The sequence below is a fragment of the Apis cerana genome, linkage group LG11, assembly GCF_029169275.1.
Source record: "Apis cerana isolate GH-2021 linkage group LG11, AcerK_1.0, whole genome shotgun sequence".
In the NCBI taxonomy this organism is placed as follows: Eukaryota; Metazoa; Arthropoda; class Insecta; order Hymenoptera; family Apidae; genus Apis; species Apis cerana.
In genome coordinates this window covers 943,715-962,578 of record NC_083862.1, presented here as the reverse complement: position 1 = coordinate 962,578, position 18,864 = coordinate 943,715, and the positions used below count along the sequence as shown (strand labels likewise).

Here is an 18,864-nt window from a genome sequence, read left to right as displayed (position 1 = left end):
GAATATTCTTGCTTATTCGAGCTTAAATAAACTTGAATTTATGTCTCGTTATTTTTTTTCTTTTTTTCTCTTTATTTCTTCCCCGATTCGAGACATTGCATTTCTCGGACAAATGTGCAAAGAATTATTCATTGGATTTCTTTTTATCTCGCGTAATTTTCAAATGATTTTTAATCGATGACAAAATTTTAAAAATCTCATTCAAATTACCCTACGTCTAGGTTACAATTCCTCGCGAAATATATTCGAATATATTCGCTTAAATAGAGAAATATATATTTGTCCAGGATAAAAGGAAGATCGTCCACGTGGAAAATTGGGAAATAGCGAGAGGTAATGATGGATAGAGCGGAAGTTGGTCGCTTTGACCGTCACATGGGCCGCGTTTTCGGTAGTGGAACAGGGACTCTGCCTATGCCCAGATGGCTGCTTTGAATTCAAGGAAACGGAAACTTGGGGCTTGCCTACTCGGTGCATTAATTAAAGCGCGCTTCGCTTTCATGTCTGACACACCGGCGACGTTTGGGGACAGTTGTTGAACACTTTGAGAAACGCGTAATGCGAATTAATTTTGCTCGAACAACTCTTCCATTGTCTAATTACGACAAGAGTGCGATATTTGTTAATGGATATTTACATATTTGGATTTCTTTTTTTTTTTTTTTTTTTACGAATTTTGGAAAATGTGATATAATATCTTCTTTTTTTTTTAGATGTAACACTGATTCTTCGAACGAGAGAATTAATGACCAAAGTCGGAATAATTCCTTTAAACAAAATCTAATTCTAATATTTTTAATATATATTTGTTGAAAATTGTTTAAATGTTTAAATGTTAGAAATAAAAGTCTCGATTAGAATTTTACAAAAATTGCATGCCAGAAAATATAATCTTCTATATTATTATATGAATTTATTATTCATGATCGTGTCAATTTTGTCAAGCTCGTAGTACAAATTATGATTATGTACATGTATATATGTTTTTTAAATTACTGATCAGAAATTATAATACGCGAGAAAATTATAATATCTATCGTGAAATTAACGTCATCGTATTTATCGAAATATTTATTTTATCATATCCCTCTGTAATTTAATCATTCTATAACTCGATCTATAAAATATATTATACGGCATGCATTGCCTATCTTGTAATTATCAAGAGTATGGGGTTCTAGTTTCTCTCCTGTTCAAGTCAAGTTTTTACGTAATTGGAGAGGGTAGATTTTTCGAAAAAGTCTAGTATGTAATTAACTTCCTGCCGTGCGATCAAATGTATTTTTACCTCGTGAATATAACTTTTCATCTTTTTTAAGAAGCTGAAATTAATATAAATACAAAATTAGGATTTATACTTTGTGCACTTGGAAGAAGTAAATTCTCCATTCCATCTTGTTCATGAATTTATAAGCTTGCTCAGTCCGGCTGGATTTTTCTTCCCGAACCATAATTTAAAATCAAGATGATCTGTTATTTTTAGTTGACAATTTTCAAAATTTATCCATCTTCGTAATTACTTACCCTTCTTCTTTTATCGTATCTTATCCTCTTACCAATCCGCCGATTATGAAAATTGTTGTGTTGTGTTGATTGAGAAATATTGTTCAAAAAAAGGAATAGAAAATATATCGAACTAATTTTATCTTATAGAGATTGAACAATCGAAAAAGAACATCTCGAAAATGATTTAAAAGAAGGCGAAAAATATGAGAAAAGGGGATAATTTAGAAAAACTATTTCCTGAACCGTGTAACAAAACCTTTCTCTCATTAAACCCCCCTCCCTTTAATGACAATTTTCCCCGTTGCTTCGAGGTTGCGTCGCGAAGAAGCGCGAGAAAATATCAGAACCCTCGGCTAGACACGGAAGTGCGCACAACTGTTCACGCGAAAGCCAGACCTGTTCACGGCAAAGTATGTACACCGTCTCGCAAGTATATTGTTAAAACATAGGGGGATCCCTTTGATAACGAGCACCGCCGCGGGTCCACCGTCTCTCGGGATAAGATTTAACGAGGATATCGCGGCACAGTGTGTATGCCCTGCTGGGCCGCCGACTCCGCTTTCTCTTCTCTTGCTCTTGCTCTCACTCGCTCCATCTCGCTCTCACTCACTCCATCTGTCGCTCTCTTACTCGCCCGCTCGCTCTTGCTCTCGCTCTCTCTCTCTCTCTCTCTTATTCGCTCGCCCGCTCGCTCTCGCTCTCTCTCTCTCTTATTCGCTTGCTTGCTCTCGCTCTCTTTCTTATTCGCCCGCTCGCTCTCGCTCTCTTTCTTACTCGCCCGCTCGCTCTCGCTCTCTTTCTTATTCGCCCGCTCGCTCTCGCTCTCGCTCTCTCTCGTATTCGCTTGCTCGATGTCGCTTTCTCTCTTACTCGCCCGCTCGCTCTCGCTCTCTCTCTTATTCGCTTGCTTGCTCTCGCTCTCTTTCTTATTCGCCCGCTCGCTCTCGCTCTCGCTCTCTCTCGTATTCGCTTGCTCGATGTCGCTTTCTCTCTTACTCGCCCGCTCGCTCTCGCTCTCTCTTTCTCTTTCTCTTTCTCTCGACTCGTAAGGACGGCTCGGCAAAGTGTGAATTTCTCTGCACTTTGATGCGTGACGCGGAAATGAAGCTCGATTCCCTTGAACCTTGCCTCGATGCATTTGTAATTCGAAAAGGGATGAAAGGAGAGAGAGAGGGATTCTCGGGGAAAGATAGTTTCTAGATATATGAGTTTGTTTGTTTGGTTGTTGATTGTTGTCTTTTGATTTATTGTTATTATTATTATTAGGGCTGGCTGTAAAAATATTTGGTTTTTTGGGGGGGAATTTTAAAAATGGTCTTTTGTAATTTTGTAATTTGAATATAAAGGGAAGATTTTTATTTTTTATTCTAAGAGAGAATTGATATTATTGTATTTCGATTTCATAGTAATTAAATTGTAAATTTTCGAATATGAATCTATCGTTGGTTTATCAGATTGTTATAGCGAATCGTTTGATTTTTGATAATATATTTCCGAATTTTATTTTAAGAATGTTGAATAATTAAAAATTTTAGGATTTTTTTTCGTTTATTTATTTTCTATTTCCTGCCCTTTTTTCAGGGAACTTCAGGGAACTCACGAGGTGATCGTGTTATACAATAGACACAGGGTTCTGTAAGGCAGAAGTTCTGAAATTTGACAATGAAATGGCGACCAAGAACATTTTCTTTTATAAATCCAAGTTTCTTCTATTGTTACAGGAGCAATGATTTATTTCAGGGACCTGAAATAAAGTTCGAAGGTAAGTTTGTTTTCTTTTTTTTTTTTTTTTGTGAATGTAGTAGAGTAATAAAAATTGAAAAAAAATTTCTGTTCTTAGAAAACAGATGTTGTTGATAAAAAGAAGTTACCTATTGCAAAACTGAATGAAAATTACAAACACAAAGGGAGAGCTGTATATTTTTTATTTGAAATATTTAAATATGAATGCTGAAAAAGAAGAAAAATGTGCAAAAAATAAGCATCGTTTTTAAGAGTATCTATTTTGCATTTAACTGCATCTTAATAAATACTCCATCATGTTTGAAATTACATGGCAATGCCGATGCTTCAAAATGATCCAAGATTCACTTTGTGCGGGTGATATATGTATTTACTCGCATTCCACGTGTCAGTTCAATTAAGTCTCATATACATCAAGATCCTCGATGCATAACGAGAGTTCTAGGAAAAAAGAAATGAAGCAGTCGAGAAGAACACTTTTATATTCAAGAAAGATTTTCGTTTGAAATATATAAATTTATAGAATAATGTAGTAGGTATTTTTTTTTTTTTTACTTGTAATTTAGATGTAGATTCATTCTTTGCATATTTGATATTTGATTTGGTTTTATATATTTATTACATTATGCAATTAAAGAAATGTTTCTTAATTTTTACAAAACTTCATTTGTAAAATATATTTAATTTTTATTTACAGAATTAATTTGAAGAAATATCTGCATCATATTAGAGTCGTATTGCGAAAATCACACTTGTTTTGTCATAAATATATTTTATAATACTTCAAAAATCGAAATTATAAAATTAAATTTTAATTTAACTTGCTTTTATCTTGTACTGATTTACAGGTATTAGCCTAAAGCAAATTATATTACATTTTTATAAAATATCTTACAATATTTTACATTTTATTAAAATTTTCCTCTTCTATCCTCTTTCATATTTCTATTTTCAGAACTTGATTATAGTTAATGAATATAAGTTATATGACATATTCTATATCCATAAATGAACGTTTCAAGTAACAACATCCTGATATTACAATTAATAAAAAGAATCCATTAAAAATATAATAAATTGTCGGATCTCTTAAAGATTTAAAGGTATTATATTTAAAATTATTACATTAAATTCTCATAAAATTAAAAATTTTAATAAAATTTTCCTTTATCCTCTACAGGTTTAGATCAAATTGTATGAAACATCCTGTGTTCACGGTATTTAACTTTCAGTAACAAAATCAGGCAATTACAATCGATAAAAGAATTCATTAAAAAAATTCAATGAGTTGTCACAGTTCTTAAAAGCCGTTCATTACCTGGCCATAACGTGAAATATTTCGAGGACATCCAGTTCATTAAAAACGAGTTCTCGACTCGTGATATTAATTCTTCCCGATGGTAAGATCGAAGTGCAAACGTGTAAGAGGATTGAACAAATAGTTGGCTCTCGATGAGTTTCATTGCATGAAAGAATAATCAAATTTTAAAAATTGTTCGTGAAGCTGTGATATTGTTTGGAACGTTGAATCTTTGAATAAAAAGTTAATTCGCTTCGATAACTTCATGCGAGCGAAAGATTCCAGTTTTAATGGATATGAATATTTTGACACCATGAAAGTTTCTCCCGTTCGAGGAGAATATAAATTTGATCGTGTAAACGAATTCGTGAAGCACTGTGAAAACATTGGTCGTGTTTTCTATGGATGTTCTTGCAGGAATAGATTGAAAAAGCGTTTAAATTTTTGTGATACAAGAAATTTTATTTTTAATGTAATAAAATGTTGAATATATAGTAAATTCTAATAGGAAGATAGAAAATTTTAATAAGAAAAATTAAAATAAATAATATTAGTAGAAAAGATGAGAACATTTTAAACATTTATATTTTTATTTATAATTGAATCAGAATTATCATACAAAAGTATGAACTTTATAATTAGTTACGGAAGACCAAATTATACTTTCGTTGTGCAATCTTTTAATCTTTTTAATGGAAAAACTTTTTTAGAAAGTAAAAAATTAAGATTAGAAGATAAATGTAATTATGTTAAAATTAATCGTATTATGACAACGATCAATTGAAGATAATCTGATGAAATTAGCTCCATTTTTTAAATGAGAATAATATATTACACGTTCAATTTTTTATAGACATGCATTTAATCAACTAATATAATTATCATTAACCAAAGATGATCTAAATTAAGTTTATGGTTCAAAGTTCAAATTAAAGATTGCGAAAAAAAATCTTGAATCCATATTTTGTACTATCTTTAGAAGCAATTTTTTTTAAATTCTTTGACATTATTTATGATTAAAATAACTCTGACATAATTAACATTTATCTGCTTATAACTTATCATTTACCATTTTCCGTATTTTATTTTCTTTCGAATATATATTAAGTTAACAATTTTTAAAGAATTTTTTAATTTTACTGAATGTATAAAATAATTCAGAAAAAATTTATTATCTTTATTATTGAATACTATTGTTTAGATATATCATTAGTTTCATATAATTATATAAAATATAATTTATATTATTTAAGAAAATAAAGTAAAAAGTAAATATCCAATATTAAAATTCTATCACATAATTAAACATGATTCAAATTTTGTTTAAAATCTAATTTCATAGAATAGTATAATTGTACAAAAATAGCAAATTGTTATAAAAATAATTGTGTAAGAAAGTTAAATTTAATGTGATATAGTTTAAAAAAAGAAACACAATAACGTTAAACTTGGTATTGTTAATTGAAGTAAGAAAGAAAACGACAATTCACTTGGAGCAACTTAATACAATGTGTTCATTAATGAGGATCCATACATCACGCATTATGCAAGATATATGAGTGTTGGCCACAGGCATCGTTAATTAACAGTTGAATCAAAATGATCATTCGATGTGTAATAGCATCACAATTATTCACGTCGATCGACACACTGCTGATCACGTTATACCCATTGTCACTGCATTTGACAGACGCGTCAATCAATTTATAACACAGGCACGGAAGCTATACGTCCCCTGCATCCTGAAACATGGCGATCAGCGGAAGCCCTCGAAAGTGAAAAATCCCTTGAAAAATAGAACGGCTGCCAGGATGATCCGTTGTATATTGGAGATAGTTTGGCGAAAATTGAAATTTTTCATCGCGCCGCTTGAACCATTGTGCAGGTACACTATTTCTCTGTATTTATAATAAATTAGAGAATAACTTGTTTTGTTATTCATGTTATTTATAGATTGATAAAGATTGACATAGAATTAATTTTTGATAAAATTTCTTAAAGAAATATTGGTTTTATGATGAGATTAAATTTTTAATCAATTTTTATAATATTTTGAGATATATAATATATTTTTACATGTCGCATATTTTATATATTTTTTTGTGTTTTCATAAATAATTTATATATAATTTTATCTTAAAGGGCAGCAAAGCAGAGTAAATTTTAAGGAAGAAAATAGAAAGGATAAAAGATATGAAAGGATCATAAAAATAAGAAATAGACATGAAGAGAAGATAGACGAAGATTAAGAATAAGAAAAAGAATGGAGAGAGAAAAAAAGAAAAAAAAGAGAAGAAACAGAAAATTGGAGAAATTCAAAGAAAAATAAAGCAATAATAGATTTTATAATAGAAATGTTATATTTTTTTGTTAAATTCTTGTTATATATGTTATACTTTTATTATATATTTTATTATATTCTAAAACTTTATATTTTAAATTTTTGGATTGACAGTATTGATTTAAGGAATAATTAAAGTGTTATTTATAGTATTATTTTATAATTGTAATTTTATTGTCGTATAATATTAATTTTATGGAAATTGGACTATTGGAAAATATTTTCTATCGTAATAGATTTCAAATATTTTTGCATATTGTATATTTGTATTTCTATATGGTATAGAACAATATAGTTTATATATTTTTTTGATATTTATGTATTTTTTATTTTTTCTTCCCCTTTTTTTTCAAGAAATTTTGTTTTAATTTTATTTTAATTTTTTCAAGACAAGTTTCTTACTTGTGAACACATACAGATTATTTTTTGTTCTTTTATTAACAAATATTTAAATATTATAGAATTGCTGTTATATTTATTTCCTATTCTATAATATGAAGGATTTATAATAAAAACGATCCTTGTTTCAATCAAGATATATCAGAATTTTATGATTTAATTTGATATAATTATTCTGCATATAATTACAAACATTACACGCAATAATTATGCAATACAATGTATAACGACTATTTCGCTCAGGAAAACTTGAATTTATTAAAAAAAATTTTTAATTTTTAAATATTTTCATTTTTTGTAAACAATTGACAAAGATCGTTCTTTGTATTAATTCTGCAATTGTAAACGGAATATACTTTTACTGTTAGTTAAACAGAAATAAAATTGTCAAGGATCAACGCCATCTCGCGTTTGGATCACCGAAGCTCCGACTTGTTATTAGCATAGCAGAATGTGCAAGGAGGTATGCGGAATCGCGTGACGTCACAGACAAGGAACGCAATATTGTGCGAGAAGGACAGAGAGAATTTTCCACCATTACAATGACACCACATGGAAAATTCATTAATTTCTTGTTTTTTAGCAAAAATTTCGATACTTTTAAGCTTGCATCTTGAAGCTAGAACTTCAGACAAGTTTTACATATAAATTTCATGCATAATTTTACTATTATTTAAATAAATAAATTAATTGTTTATTACTCGATTATCGAACAAAGGTTTACAACTGAGATATTCTGTACAATAATCGTTAATAAATAATTAATTGAAACAAGTTTTATAGTAAAATTGTTATGGGAAGCTTGCCTGAAGTTCTAGCTTCAAGATGCAAGCTTAAAAGTGACGAAATTTTTAGTAGGAAACGAGTAATTAATGAATTTTCAATATGGCGTCTTTGATGCAATAGAGACTATGAGGACTTAATCGTTAATAAATAATTATTTAAAAAGAATTTTGCATTAAAATTGTTATGAGAAGCTTGTCTGAGGTTCTAGCTTCAAGATGCAAGCTTAAAAGTATCGAAGTTTTTGGTAGAAAGCAAGAAATTAATGAATTTTCCATGTAGTGTCATTGTAATGGTGGAAAATTCTCTCTGTCCTTCTTGCAAATATTGCGTTCCTTGTCTGTGACGTCACGCGAATCCGCATACCTCCTTGCATATTCTGCTATGCTAATAACAAGTCGGAGCTTCGGTGATCCAAACGCGAGATGGCGTTGATCCTAGAAAATATTTAAATCTTCGTTTAACTTATCGATAAAATGGATTCTATTCAAAATTTATAGAATCAAAGGAAAGAGCCTAATAAATAAAGTCTAATTTATAAATTATTTATTTAAATAAGAATATTTAATAATATAAAGAAGAGTAATAAAGAAAAAATATTTTTCTGAAGAAATTGTATTTGAAGAATATACGTGCTATACATATGTAAGTAAATATTTCATCAATATAAATAATACATTGTGTTTTAGGTTAGTTTTTTTTTTTATTATAAATAAATCGTATACATTATTATAATCATTCATTTATTCTTACTTAAAAAACAGGTTTTATATTGAGAAAATATATTGCTATGTTAAAAATTAAAAGAATGGAATTGGAATTAATTTATATCGATCATTTTTAATATAAAAACTGTAAAGAAAATATAGCTAAAAATTACAAAAATTGTTCTGGATTTCAAATGTTTTCAGATTTTAAAAATGTTCTTAATATAATTTTAAACCATACTTTAAGATATTCTTATTATAGCGAATTGTGTCTTTTTAGGAAATGAAGGGAAAAAATAGAAATAAAAACAGCAAGAAAAATGTATTTCATTTCGGAAACACGACGAACAAAATGTACCAATAATTTTTTTCAGAAGAATCTTTGATAATTGTATCTTAAAGACCAGAATGAAAGGAACTTTTTTAAAGATTTTCAAACAATAAAAAAAATCTTTTTACATATATATATTTTTTTGTATGTTTGATATATATTTTACGTGTATTTAAACACAAATTTTTTTCTGATAAAAATTTCAATTGTATTAGAAGAATATAAGTTGAGAAGAGATGGCAAAATTCTTAAAATTTTATTTTGTTCAAATTTTATTATACTTACCTATAAAATACTTACCTTTTATAATACTTACCAGCTGCCATTTTTTAAGAACATTTTTCTTTTTCTTTTTTTTTTTTTCAGTTTTCTTCTACGGATACTTACCGTTTGCATACTTATTTCTTTTTTAGAATTGCCTTTTTCGCAACATGAAATATTCTTTTATCATTTTCCTAATAGAATATTTCAGGAATTTACAAAGTAAGTCATGTAACTTTGTCAAATTTATTGAGAATTTAATTTGTTTTTGATACCAAAAAATGTTTCAGGTAAATATTGAATAAAAACTTCCATCATATCCATGGAATTATTCGCAAAACAAAGTTCATCTCGTTGCAAATTCCCAGACTCCCAAAATCCACGCAGCGCTACTCCGGATCGATTAAGGAGAAAATTAGATCTAGAGGACCGTTATTGCACCACGATTACCAATATTGTAGTATGCATCGATAATCGAATGGATTCCCTGTCTATCGATTTTCGCTGATGCATCGATATTTCGTCATTTGCCCGTTAAATATGCGTCCGTGCCTTTGTAAAGCCATATCTTTCGTTGGATTGTTGCGTCAAATGCAATTCATTCCGCGCGATTGATTCACCATTGAAAAACTGTGTTGCAGTATGCTTTGCCTTTCGGAAAGTAATTAACAAGCAGGCTAGCGTGCATTTATTTATTCCGGAAATATTCTGTTCGGGGAACAAGCGTGAAATGCGATCGGTCCTTGTCATGTTGAGATCACAGGAATCGAACGTGATGGAGCGGAATTGAAATATATACACAGGGAGTTTGGCTATAGGTATTTAAAAAAAAAAAAAAAAAGAAGCCAAAATAAAATGGCTGTCAAGAATAAAAATAAAAGGATAAAAGGACTTTAGTTATTAACGATTGAAAATAGACGAAGATATACTTGAGAGCGAGGAGATGTTTCAGGTAATTTTTTTTATTTTTGATTTTTGTCTTATTTTGAATTAAAACATCGCCCTTTAAATTTTTATATTACGCTTTTGCACGGTTCGAGTGGAAATTCCGCTGAATGCGGCTGGCTGGTTGCATAGCCGATATAACTGATGCAGGGGAAGAACGAATACACGCGATAGAACTGCAATATTGGATAGATTTGTAATACACGAGGGATTCAGAACAATCAGCCACATAAAATGTTGGTTTTAAATGTTAAAAATCAAATGTCATGAGATTTGCGAATCTGTATTATTTTATCCTAAGTTAATTTCATGTGGATAATATTTCAAAGATATATTTGGGAATAGCCAATATGTGTAATATCAGGTATAATAATAGTCCAGTGATTATATTTTTTCTTAACCGCTTTAAAAAGCTAGAAAATAAGCTCATAAATCTTTTAGGTCCTGAAATTTAAGACCTAAGCATAGAAAGAACAAACGCCTTGTCCTCTCAATTCTTCTTAAAGCGCATAAAATAGGACAAAGAGAAAGCGCAAGAAAAAAGTTAAAGGAGTTATTTTCTGAGATTTATAGCGCAAAGATAAAAAATCAATTTTTGCACGCTTTAATTATCAGCTTTTCGTAGAGCGCATATAGAAAGACTACAATATAAAGAAATTTAAACTAAAAGTTTTAAACATGGAAAGGCTAGACTTTACATTATTTCATACAACGATTAATTTCTAAGACACATGAAAAATTCTAAAGAACCATATCTCAATATCTGAAATTATATAGCTAAAATAGGAAGGTTAACCTTTGAACGGTTGATTCAGCTACCAGTGCACGTAAGATAAGATAAGCCGCAAGAAAGAAGGCAGAGAAGTCTAAAATTTAGGACCCAAGTATAGGCAAACATAGGGAAAGCCAAGAAGATCCCAAAATTTATGGCCTTAACATAGGAAGACCAATCTTGCACGGTTGATTCAACAACCAATTTCGCTTAGAGCGCAAAATTGAAGCTAGAGAATTCATACCCAAGAAATTAATACTCGGATATAAGAAGACCAAACGAAAGAGGAGCAATCATCGAATGTACACACACACATGTAGCATATCTAACAGGTAGCCCGACAGCAGCACCACCACCACACCCAAACGAAGGGGAGTAGAACGTAAAGGGAAGCTGTATCGATTGGAGGCTTTGCTGGGTAACCACCGGCAGCTTCCGTTGGTCCTGCACTCTCCTCCAAATCTCGCCATTGGAAAGCCAACGAATTTTACACCACGTGTTCCATCGACCATGTCCAAAGGTCCCGCTTGCTCGAGCTGCCATGAATAGACCCGAGTCTCGACTCGACTAACAGATTTCGTGATTCCTGTAATTAAGTTAATCGAATCGTCTCTGCATACATGTCGGTCTGGCTTAATATACAATCCCGCCACGACCATTCTAACTATTGGAGTTTAAAGTAGTACATCATGAATTTCTAAAAGCGTGTACGTTAGAATATATTTTAATTCTCTTCGGGATTTGAATCGGGATTTGACGATCATTCGTTGATTGCTTCTAAAATCGAATTCATGATTGAAGATATCGAATTCAATTTCAGATTTTTTATAATATTTTATAATCATTAAAAATGTGCAGATTTCAACATAATTTCTATTTAAATAGAAAAATAATTATATGTTACATATATATATATATATATATTATTGGAAGTACAAGTAAAGTTGTACGCGCAAATCACCATGCTCATCACTCGAATCATGTGACAATCAATTGCCACTAAACGAGTAATACCGCTGTGAATTCGAAATTGGATCGAAAAGCAACTCTTCATTATATAGAGAATTTTCGAGGTTAATGAACGTTACAAATGCATCAGCCAACGTTAAGACGAAAAAGATGAACCGCAAATTGTGGTTCGAATCAACCGACTAAAATGGAACTAGCAGCTATCGTGATAGTAATTAAATTCAATTCCATTGGTTAAATAGTTGCAAATGAGAAAATACCATTGTCTATCCGATTCAAATGTGTTGTATGCGATTTGGTATATATAGGAAGAAAATTCATTCAATTCACACTAACAGTCGGTGCACGAGCACAAATGCTATTCAATATGGCCGTACGTGATTGGAACGTGAATGTTGAGGTTAGTTTGAAAACATTGTTGAATGTGGAATGTTCGACTGCAAGTATCCCAAAAAAAAAGTAAAAGGATAATTCTTCAATGTAAAATAATTAATATGGATCGATTTAAGATCATTTACGATAATTTCAAGTTTAAATTTAATATTAATATATTATTAGTATGCAGATATTTATACATGATATTTATGAAAAATTTAAATATAAAAAGAAAAATCTATAAAATACAAAAATAAACGTTTTAAAAAAATAAATTTTTATTTAATTTTATTCTATTTTGGATTTGCATAATTATCTATACAATCTGTTCATTATCATTATCAACATTTTTTTTCAGATATTTCCATTATTTTTATTTTTAAGAAATAATCAGAAAAATAATAAAATCTTATTATATTAGATTTTTCTCTTATTCTTACTTATAAAATACATTTGATATTTAAGAAACTGGAATATCTTATGTAATTTCACAACACTTTTGATTGTATAATAATATAAATTACTTGATACATAATTATTTTTTTATAATATTATCAGTGACTTTCTAAAATGAATATAATACGATGAATCATGCTTATTTACTATTATATAATTTAATTGATAAATACAAGATCTAATTTTGATTCTAATTTTGATCTAATTCGATCAAAATCTTCATCTTTTTCCATCGACAACATTAAAATAAAAATTTTACGATATGATATAATATAATTATATTCAACGAAGATCGTATTTAATAAACGATTAAATTAGTTACATAAATGAAATAATTTTATTTTACATACTATTAATAAATGCAATTATTTCATTTCAAATACTTCGAATGTGCAAGATCTCAGCAACGTTGAATTCAAGAGAAGATTTAAAATCAAGTTTTAATTACTTTCGCCTTATTCAGCAATCCAATTAACTCATCCTTTTTATCTTTATATAAATATATCTACATCCATTATATATTAAAAAATTTTTTAAATAATTAATTATATACTTGATATATGTAGATAAATCTCGTTCTCCAGGATTGCATCATCATTATCAAATATATTTTATCAAATATATTTCTAGACAATTTAAAAAGATGAGAAAGAAACAAGTACGATTAGTTACAAAATTAGTTATAAAAAGAGAATTATAGAAAATTAAAATTCTAAAACTAAAATTAACTTTCTATTTTTCTTGGCTGAAAAATATATTTTTTTTATGAATATATTATATATCATATTTTATTATTTCAAATTTCAGTGGTATATAATATTCATTTATATGCATTAGAAACAGTAAAGAAAATTCTTTAACATTAGAATCGACAATTATATACGTATTGAGAATGACTAAAATCAAAATGCTATGATAAAAATAATTAAATATATGTGATTAATAAAAAATAATATTAATTTTGCCAAAACCGTTTGTGCATTTTTTTAACAATTGCAAGAAAAATTTGAACCAAAAAATTTGACTTAATTTAGCAGTTGTAACGTGAATAAAAATATCATTATTTCAAGAAAATTACGATAAGAATATCTTTGCAAATTCAGCTAGCGTAATCTCGATAACGTAATAACGATAACCGAGTGATTAATCAATCTTCAGCATCATTATACGCGTGTAAGTGGTGAGGAGGCGTATCGAATGGGGTGGTAGAAGAAGCACGTCACTGATCACGATTTGCATCTCAAACGGGGTTGGAACGATTGTTGGCTTGATATGGAACATCACGTAACGTAAATCTCGATCGATTGGAAACGATAAGCCAATCTGCGACCTTCTGTCTTTAACGAGCAGACCACTCGAACTACCTCGACATCTCTTTTGCATCTTGAACATTATAATTAACTGCAAGTTAGGCGTTACCAATTAATGTAGATCGATTAATTGAAGCAAAATTTTTTTAATTTAAAAGAGGATTGAATAATTTATCCACGAGTTAGAATGAAAATGAATTTTATGGCTGATAATATTAAATAAATGTAAAACTTTGTGATATATTTTTTTAGTTAAAGAAATGGGATTAGAAATAATAAAAATTGCAGATAGAATGTAAAATATTCTTAATATCATAGATGTAATTACATAGAATTTTAAAATTGGAAAAAAAATAAATTTTGGTTGTAACGTAATTAGTTATATGTTTTTCTTTAAATTTTTACTTCTTTTATTTTTTATTTTATTTTTATTGGGATTTACAAATGGACTATAAATATTTGACATGCTTAGAATAAATTGCATTTCATCTTTCAAATAATATTATACAATTCTTTTCAGAAGAAATTGACTTTACATCGAATCGAAATTATAAAAAATATTATTATATATAAAAAAATATTTCAATCTCTAATTAATTCATTGTTTGTAGTACATTATTTGATCTATCAATTTTTCCTGAGAATTAAAAATAATGATTTCACAATAAATAAAGAAAGAAATATCTCTATTCAAAATTTGAAGATTTACAATTAGAAAGAACAAAAATCTACCTTGTCATGATGGTTGTCATCTGTATGGATGCAGTTTATTTCTGCCTCGTATATTTGATCATGCTTTAGCATTAAATTTGAACCTCTTCTTTTATCTCTACCTTTTCTATATTCTTTTATTTGGTTTCGAATTTCTCTTTTAAATTTTGCACAGTCATTTTCGCACACCTCTCGTGTCATTCAACCTTCTCGTTCCTACTTTATTAAATGGCGAAATAATCACCTTTTTTTATCTGACTCGCCAATTTTATATACTTGAACATTCATTTCAATCGTTCATCACACTTTATCTCCATTTATTTTAATCGTACTTCTTTATTTAAACAATTATCCAATTGAGTTTTAAATTCTTGTATTTAAATATTTGTAATATAAAAATATAATTTTAATTATTATATTCAATATTGAATATCATTTAAATAAAAATAGAAATAAATTATGCAAAAAAAATTATGTACTTATATTTAACATAAAAAGAATTTCAATAATTATTACATGATACAAATATATATAAATGAAAATACAATATATCTTCAATTTTATCATCAATTAGTTTTCACAATAATAATAATATGTAATATTTTAGGCCAAATATCTAATTACATTAACAATACAACAAGAAATTAATTAACAAATTAATCATTTGTAATAATTATACAATATTTGTTTTTTATACTCTTAAATTATTTTCTTTGTAAATTTGTAAAATAAAATACGTACGTGAAAATTAATAAGAATTAAACCTAACATATTTTTTGTAATACATATGTATATTTATATATATATGTACATTATTTATTTTTGTATAACTTGTATATACATGTCCGTATATTTTTTCACGTTTAAAATATCTCAAATATCCAATTGCAATGCACATTCCTTGAACTGAAACAGTCGTCAATCAAAGTTATTCCTTTAAAAAAAAAAAAAAAAAAAAGAAGGGAAGAAAAAAAAAAGAGAAACACTGACAGCTCTCTTAAATCGAAAAACTAGAGCACGTAGCAAAAAGAAACAATGGATTTCCACTTGAGAGCAACTCGGCCGGGTAGCTTCAAAGAAAGTCTGGAGTTGTTCGTGCCGAGCGCGGCGAAGTCGCAACTAGCGAGTCTCGTGTTGCACGCTTAAAAAGGCAACAAAAGCCGAGTAGCCCCGGTGAATACGTCAAATTGTCACGAAGAAAGTTTCCATGTCGTTGACCAGCAGGTGAAGAACGACGAATAGGAAGAGGCACTGTGCCTAACAACGGTTGTCTCCTGCTCGAAGATCGTAACGTTACTAGAAATCTCTAGAAAATTCTAGCTCAAAGCCGATCGTATTAGTTCCGCCTAAGTGCTTTTTCCGCTCTTTCGAGTCGACTTAGACTCCGTTCGACGTAATTGTAGAAATAAAAAGAACTTGTTTGAAACTCACTCAATTTGAATAAAAGTTCCGAAAGACTTCGATAATCGATCGATATAAAATTTGGAGAGAAAGGATAGAATATAAAATTTTAAAACTTCGTCTACTATTATTACATATTCTAGAGATGTCAATAACAAATTTTTACAACGCTGCTTACAAATGTGACCTTGATATCATAGATCGCTCTCTTTCGATAATCTTTACATCCTGTATTATCTTTTCTTTCGTATCAGGTAAGAGTGATTCATAATAAATCCCTCTTCACCAAAAATCTTATTTACACGTTCTCGGTTTACCACGCACGTACATACACACGCGTGTATGATACGCCCGAAATAAACTGCGCAGTTACCGCGTTTCTTACCAAATGCCACTGAAACGTTACGTGTATACACACACACACACCGATGTATTTACTAAACGCCAGTACGTATACCCGTGGCGCACTAATTTCAACGTAGAAATTTCGGTCGGACATTGCCGCAGGAAGAGACCTTTTGACTACGATCTAATTTCTAACGGGTAATTTCATTTAGGGTGCATCGTTTATAGTGGAATGCGAGGGCGTTTACTTCCAACCATCCACCATCCTTTACATGCTGACTTTAGCAATTTTGAAAGAGTTGCTCGCGCAAATCACATCGTAAACTTCCCTACGCCCGTTTTAATACCCGCATTCCACTCGAAAATTATACTTTTCTCGATGTTTGAGTAATTCTCCGATATCTCCCGTGACTGAGCCCTTTATCGGATCGTCCACAAGCGATCTCCATAACGCTGTCGTCATTAGCGGAACTCGGGCGAGCATCCAAGTGGAAGAGAGTTTTTTTTAATGATGGAGGAACGGAATTGATACTTTTCCTCGATCTAGCTCGAAATTCGCAGTGTGCATTTTTAGAATTGACGATACCAAGGATCATTCGTGATGATTCCATCGGTACATTTGTTAATGATAATTTTTTATTAATTTTTTGAGACGCGATTTTTCAAGTAAAAAAAAAAGAAATTTTATTTCGACGAAATGTATAAAAATAGGGTTTTATTTCAATTGTCGTCGACGTGTGAAATTTATGAGATGAATCTTAAAGAAATATTTACATTATAATATTTATATATTAATTGGAAAAAAGTTTCTCTGATAAAGTTGTCTGTAAATATTTTCTTTCTTTTTTTTTTTTTTTTGTAATTTGTTCTTTTGCATAAAATAGTACAATACTGATCCAGATTGTTGCCAATTATATATACATTTTCTTACAATGCTCGTTAGAAGACACACCGTTGAGATCGCAGGCTGCAGAGTTTCCTAATTTGAGATGATGTTGCTGGTTGTCGACCCATAAATTTAGTCAAGGGTCCAACGACATTTTACAGAGAAAGGTTTGACAGTGAAACTGACCAGATTACTCGATTGTCTAACTTCCCATGCAAATAGAGCTTAATATTATTTCCGGCGTTAATAAGATTTTGGTTCATTTGAATATTGAATATTTAGTTTTAGAATAGAGGAATAATTTTTTTTTAATTTTTTAATTTTGCAAGCTCTTTAAAAGAGATGTTTAAATGAATTTTTAAGTTTAAATTAATTTTTAAGTTTAAATTAAATTATAATATTAAGAAATAATCTTTGATATAATTATCTTCTAATCAACTTCAATGCAAAAGACGCCTTATTATTACCATTGTTTCGTATTAAATTTATTTAACAAAAAGAGATAGATTTGTTGTCACTGGAAAAAAGATTTACCAAGCTAATTTTAATCCTTCTTAATATAACATCATTTAATGTAACTTAAGATGAAAGGAAACTTTAATTTAAGAGTTGAAATGATATTTTTATAGCATGTTGTCGATACACTTTTGAATTCCAGTTAAGATAGATGCTAAAATAATATTATGCCTTGTTTTTAAAACAAAAATAATATAGATGTTCGAAATTGTGCTTTGTAATTCTCTTAAATTAATAAATTTAGATTAAAAAAAAATATATATATATACGAATAAATTAATGTATATAAAAAGCAAGAAAATTGTCATTTAAAGTCTGTTTCGCAAGTATTCTGTACTTTATTTTTACGATCTCTTCTCTTAACATTGTCCAACCAATGTGTTTCGCTGAGAATAGATTTTATTTAAAAAATTGCTCCATTCACAGTAACGTTTTCTTCGTATATGCTATACTTAGTACCGAGTTAATATTAATATCGCTCAATATATTATTCGACGAAATAAAAATATCCCTTCGAAGAAGAATAAATTATAAATAATTGTACAATTGTCCAGGAAGTCGCATTTTCTACAAGGAATATATAGAATACATATAAAACTACTCAAAATAACCATTCTGGAAGAAGAATTTTTATTTTTATCCGAAACTACGATTTTTTTGTAAAAGCGATATCTTCAAAAACAAGGCATTAAGATAGTAAAGTTATCTGGAACATCCTCTTTTTTATTTATTTATTCGCGAATATATATAGCTGGATCAAAAAAAATTTTTTAACTCGTAAAAATTTACAGGACTTCGAGTGTATCC

At 29.2% G+C, this 18,864-nt stretch overlaps 1 protein-coding gene and 2 long non-coding RNA genes across 34 annotated transcripts in view; 2 read left to right on the top strand and 1 right to left on the bottom strand.

The window, feature by feature from the left end:
- LOC107998504 (uncharacterized) overlaps window positions 1–7,204 on the top strand; it is a 130,660-nt gene extending 123,456 nt beyond the window's left edge. For 10 of the 14 annotated variants that reach the window (XR_009831730.1, XR_009831728.1, XR_009831727.1 and 7 more), the window contains 6 exons: window positions 3,088–3,268; window positions 3,347–3,781; window positions 3,947–4,097; window positions 4,205–4,352; window positions 4,430–6,434; window positions 6,692–7,204. This is a non-coding gene — a long non-coding RNA (uncharacterized LOC107998504). Of the gene's footprint in view, window positions 1–287; window positions 334–3,087; window positions 3,269–3,346; window positions 3,782–3,946; window positions 4,098–4,204; window positions 4,353–4,429; window positions 6,435–6,691 lie in introns of all 14 variants that reach the window. The other 4 variants (XR_009831729.1, XR_009831731.1, XR_009831723.1 and 1 more) reach the window with 2 other exon arrangements.
- Window positions 1–18,864, bottom strand: part of LOC107998497 (RYamide receptor-like) — a 102,175-nt gene that overhangs the window by 70,033 nt on the left and 13,278 nt on the right. The gene's annotated exons all lie outside the window — the stretch shown is intronic.
- Window positions 8,880–12,744, top strand: LOC107998503 (uncharacterized). The gene is made up of 3 exons (XR_003697857.2): window positions 8,880–9,593; window positions 9,662–10,680; window positions 10,758–12,744. It is a non-coding gene; the product is annotated as an uncharacterized LOC107998503 (long non-coding RNA).